A 5751-nucleotide genomic window follows, 5' to 3' on the forward strand; every position below is an offset into this window, starting at 1 on the left:
GCTCATCTATTTCAGCCATCACAGTTTGCCGATACACAAAGGTAAAGCGCATCGATCTCTTCTCTGCTCATTAATTTTTTATTTCCAACGTACTACAAGTTCACAACTTAGCCTTAGATAGGATTTTATTTTTTTTAATTTCAAAAAAAAAAAAAAAAAAAAAAAAACTGCCTAGCCGCCTACCCCGCCTAGAGCCCAGCCAATTTTTCCAACCGATTTGCAAGAAAACGCCTTGGGTCACCACCGCCCAGTGCCTACGCCATCTTTTAGAACACTATATATTATATAAGCTCACCAGCAAAGAAGCATAGCTTATTTATCACAAGCCTTGCATTCGATTATTTATCACAAGCTTATATATATATTAATACCAACAAATACATGTAAAAGTTAACATATGCTTATATATTAAATTTTAATATAAAAATAAAAAAATAAAAAATAAAAAATAAAAAATAAAAATAAAAATAAAAAGCATTGGTCTATGCTCATTCCATTTATTACAAAATCAACTTGTGATAAAAAAATTATTGTTCAACAATATCAGAAAAAGTTGGCATCTTACCTGGACGTATATTAGAAAATGGTGTATAGAATGCATACCAAAAAGTGGGTAGTAGTGTAAACATTATCGCATAGTCAGTCCCAGTGACTCTTAGGTCTCCCATTCCATATCCGATCATTTGGCATATTAGCTCGTCCTCTTGCAGGTGTTCCACATGACAAGTAGTACTTATACAATCGGTGCCTAAACACAAAGTACAACTTTGCTATCTTCTTATCAACATGTTCAATTATCTTTGGATAAGATAAGTCCACCACAAATAATACCTATATTATCAAGCATAAATATATAAAAGTGAGTGCTTGAAATTATTATGAATAAACTAAATTAAAATCAAACTCACAAGCAACTTATTCCACAGTGTCCTCTTTTCTGAAGATGGGACCTTCATCCATTTCTTATAGCAAACTGGCGAGTGAGTCTGAACAATATTCCCTATCTCAGTAGTGAAAAGACCTGATACTACCAAATCACTTGGAACTTGAAGTTTGAAATCAAATATGACTGGCATCTTCTTCCCATTATTTGCCTCCAAAATATTGTGGAGGCCTTTCCCACATGACTTTCCACATGTCATCTTTTTGGCATTAAAGTTAAAATCCGTCTCTAAAAATTAAAAAAATAATATATCCGTTTGATTAATTTTATAACTTGTTTAAAACAGCATTAAAAGAACAACTCCTAAATAAAAATGTTGAAAGAATTGCAAGTAGTCTTTCTCAAATACCTAAGTTCATGTATGCTGGCTCTTCCGGTGAAGAAGCAGGTGGTGGAAGAGGTGGTGGTGGCGAAGGTGGTAGTGGCAGAGGTGGCGAAGGAGGTGGTGGTGGTGGCATAGGTGGAGGTGGGGCATCCCTCACCCATTTCACCCTCTTTTCTCGTTGAGTATGAGTTGTCATCTAATAAATTTAAAAAAAAAAATAATAATATGTATGTAACAGACTAACATCATAGATAAATCATTATAACCATATAATAATAAACAATAATTTGTTATAAATAATATCACTATTAGTAAATATATAAACAAATAGACTATTGGAGAATATAAATATTGATTTATAATGTATAGATCTCACCATAATCATCAATTAGTATCTGTGTCACAAGTTGCAACCCCTTCCTCCGTCTCCTCCTCCTCTTCCTCCTCTTCTTCCTCCCCCTCCCCCTCCTTCTCTAGCCCTAACATTCTTCGCACCTCTTTGTCATTAGCATCAAAAGATTCAAAATCAACATCATCGCTAGATAATTCAATATTAACTTCATCATCCTCGTTCAGAATTGGTCTCATGAAAATTTAATTTTCATCTACATAATCATCATTGTCTTCATCATTATCATGGTCCACACTATCATTATCTTTCTCAGGGACATCCCAAACATGCCTATGTTGAATCTTCTGCACAACTTTCCAAGGATGGCCCAACTTTAAGTCATCAATGTAAAATACTTGATGTGCTTGTCTAGCTAACACATATGGATCACTATCATACCACCGATTATTTTCATTGACTGATGTAAGATGATAATCCCGAATAAATCTTTTTCCTCTAGTATCTGTATTGTACCATTGACATTTGAAAAGAATCCTTATAACCTCTTATAAATTGTACTTTAATGACATTAATTAATCTGCCATAGAAGTTACTTGGTTCATCATTGTGCAACCCTGGCATCATTATCCCACTATTCTGCATTGTACGATTTTGATCAACTTGTACGACCAAATAGCGAATGCCGTTAACAATACAACTTGTGTATTGGACAGTACATCGATCCGGACCTTGGGCTAATAAAAAAATTTCTTCACTCACCAATCTAGGTTCTTGATAATACAATGATGTGGCCCGCTGCCTAAACCATTCAGGAAACAACTATTTATGTCTCATTTATACATTGACATGATTATCTCTTTCCAAAATCTGGATATGCTCACTACATACATAAAAAAAAAATATAAGTTAAAGTTGTAGAATTATAAATATTTCAATTAGACGATATGGGGTGACTGATGCTACATATGGATATTAGACGATATGGAGTGACAGATGTTGCCAGATTTTGTGTTCCCTCTTTCCATGAGATTCTCTATTAAGTCTAATCCCTTAATTTGAGGAAGATTGACATCTAGATGACTTGTTGATAATTGTGTGCTAGCTACTTGCTGCACTCCCTTAATTTAAAGAGTGACAGCTTTAGGGTTTACTAAGTTAGTAGGATTTGCCAAGGTAGGGTTGCTTGTAACCTTCTACCTCATTATATATCCCCCCCCTGTACATTCAATCAATCTATGAAAAATACATTCAAACAAACTTAAAATTTCCACAATTTCAATATATGTAAAACCATTACTATCACATACCTCTTGAAGTCTTCTATTTCTTCACAATTGTCTAAGATATACCAATGTGCCACTTCTATATCTTCCCTCGAAAGTTCAACCAATACATGAGCTCTAAATGGACGTGTTTTTTGTGCAAACACTAAGAGCAACACATTGGGATCACCATCGTCATCGTTTCTTTCTGGTCGTGTGAATGGAGTCTCAACATCACACAAATACATTGAGCAAAAAGTTAAGGACTCGTATGCCCAATGTGCTTCCACAATAGAACCTTCAGGGCGAGCTTTGTTAAGTACAGATTTCTTGTACGAGCCCAACAATCTAGTAAATGAACAATTACTAGTATGTAGAAAGACATACTTAATGCAATTCAAGTAAACCTGATGGCATTTTACCTTTCTACATGATACATCCATCAGTATCCGACTGGTCCTGCCAATTTTGCTTCACGTGGTAAGTGCACTGTTAAGTGAACCATGGGAACAAATAATGCAGGCGGGAATATTTTCTCTAGTTTTCACAATATGAGGATAATATCTTCTTCCAACTTATCAAGATTAGAAACAATCAGTGTCCCTGCACATATTTGTTGGAAGAAACTTGACAGCTCAACATGTGGGCTATATATCTGCTTTTTCAAATGTTTTCTAACTCCCATTGGAAGCACACGTTGCATCAACACATGACAATCATGGCTCTTCAAACCTAACACCTTCCCTTCATCCACACTCACTTTATGGGATATATTTGTTGCATAACCATCTGGAAATTTAATTGATTTCAACCAATGTAAGAAATCTTTATGCTTAGATGGCTTGAATACATATTAAGCCAAAGGCTTATCCAATATATTACGTGCATTTAGTTTCAAATGCAAACTTTCCCTGATATTCATGTCTTGTAAATCCATCCTCGCCTTGAGGGTATCCTTTGACTTCCCCTTATTCAACAATGTCCCTATCCAATAATCAAATATATTCTTCTTAATATGCATAACGTCCAGATTATGCCTAATCTTTAATTTGGACCAGTATTCCAACTCGAAAAAAATACTCTTCCTTGTCCAATTTAATTCTTCAGCATTCCGCTTCCTCTTCCTATCTTTATTGCTATCATGTTTACCAAACTTACGGGGTAGAAGGTAATCAAATTGATCAAGTATATCATCGCCTGAGAATTCTCGCGGACGATGTCTCATCTCTCAACGACCATTAAACAGTTGAGTATTTTTGCGCCATGAATGATTCATAGGTAAATAGTGACGATGTCCAATATGACAATACTTACTTCTCAACTTGGTGTACGATCCATCCTCATTGCACACCGGACATGCCAACTTACCGTGAGTGCTCCAACCTGATAAATTTCCATAAGCGGGAAAATCATTAATGGTCCACATAATAGCTCCATACAAATTAAATGTACTCCCAGTCATCTTATCATGAGTTTGAAAGCCATTTTCCCACAATTCCTTAAGCTGGTCAAATACACATCAATCTCATTTCCATGTGCTTTTGGCCCAGGAATTAACAAGGTTAAAAAAGAGAACAGTTTTTTCATGCATTTCCAAGGGGGCAAATTATATGGAAATATAACAACTGGCCACTTACCGTACGACTTACTTATATCTGAAAATGGAGTAAACCCATCACTTGTAAGGCCCAATCTGACATTTTGTGGGTCTTGAGCAAAATCAGGGTACATTTCCCAAATTCTTTCCATGTGATAGAGTCTGCTAGATGTCTCATTGTGTTCAGATCATTAACTCTTTTTTACTTGTGCCACCTCATGTCTTCACTCGTATGTCTCGACATGAACAACCTTTGTAGCCTAGGTTTAAGTGAAAAATATCGTAACACTTTTCTGGGAACCTTTTTTCTTTGCTCATAATGACTATCTTTATACCTTGGCTCATTATAAACTGGACATCTATCTTTCTTTTCATGTTCTTCATAGAATAATACACAATCATAATAGCAAGCATGTATATTCTCACACCCCAATCCAAGACTTTTCAATATCTTCTTGCACTCACGGAACGATTCGGGAACACTGTTTGGTTTGGGACACATCTTCTTCATCATTGCTAGCATCTTATCAATGGCTTTATTTGTCATGTGATTATCAACTTTGTTGTGAATTAACTCCACAACATAAGACAAAATTGTATATTGATTGCATCCAGGGTATAGTTCCTTTTGAGCTTCACGAAGCAACATATCATAAGTATCAACATCTACCCTAAAAGCATTGGTCATATCTCCACCCCACATGGTATCTTGGACCCCTATTGTATCTTGATTATCATCATCATGCATTCTTCCAAATGCATCATCCATCATATTAAACATGTTGACATTAGAATTATTGATCGGCTTGTTGTTTGTAGACATTGAAGACTCTCCTTGCACTTGATTAATATGCTCACCATGATTTATCCATATATCATAATTCATATCCATACCAGAATTCAATAAATAGAGATGAACATCTTTAACTGGGTGAAAAATTCTATTATGACAAACTCTACAAGGATACAGTATCTTATTATTCTGGTTCACATGGTGACAAGCAGCGTCAATGAATGATTGGACCCCTTCTCTATACTCTGTACTAAGGTGATTCCAACAAAGAATCCATTGTCTATCCATAACGTCAGATCACTTCAATACTAGTATTAGGCACAAACTTTGATATATTCTAATAGGTTGCCATAAAAATTTTAAAAAATTTGTTAAGATAGGCATATAATATAGGAAAGATGAATGTCAATAAAACAAAGAAAGCAAAGATAGGCATACAATATAGCAAAGATGAATTTCATATAACTGGAAATTCAAGA

The 5751-nt window shown here is 35.1% G+C and overlaps 1 pseudogene; it reads right to left on the minus strand.

The window, feature by feature from the left end:
* Positions 1-1652: 1652 nt before the first annotated feature.
* LOC148697931 (uncharacterized) lies at positions 1653-5302 on the minus strand (annotated as a pseudogene).
* Positions 5303-5751: the final 449 nt, after the last annotated feature.

Source organism: Pyrus communis, chromosome 3 (assembly GCF_041283825.1).
Source record: "Pyrus communis isolate YQ-2024b chromosome 3, ASM4128382v1, whole genome shotgun sequence".
NCBI lineage: Eukaryota > Viridiplantae > Streptophyta > Magnoliopsida > Rosales > Rosaceae > Pyrus > Pyrus communis.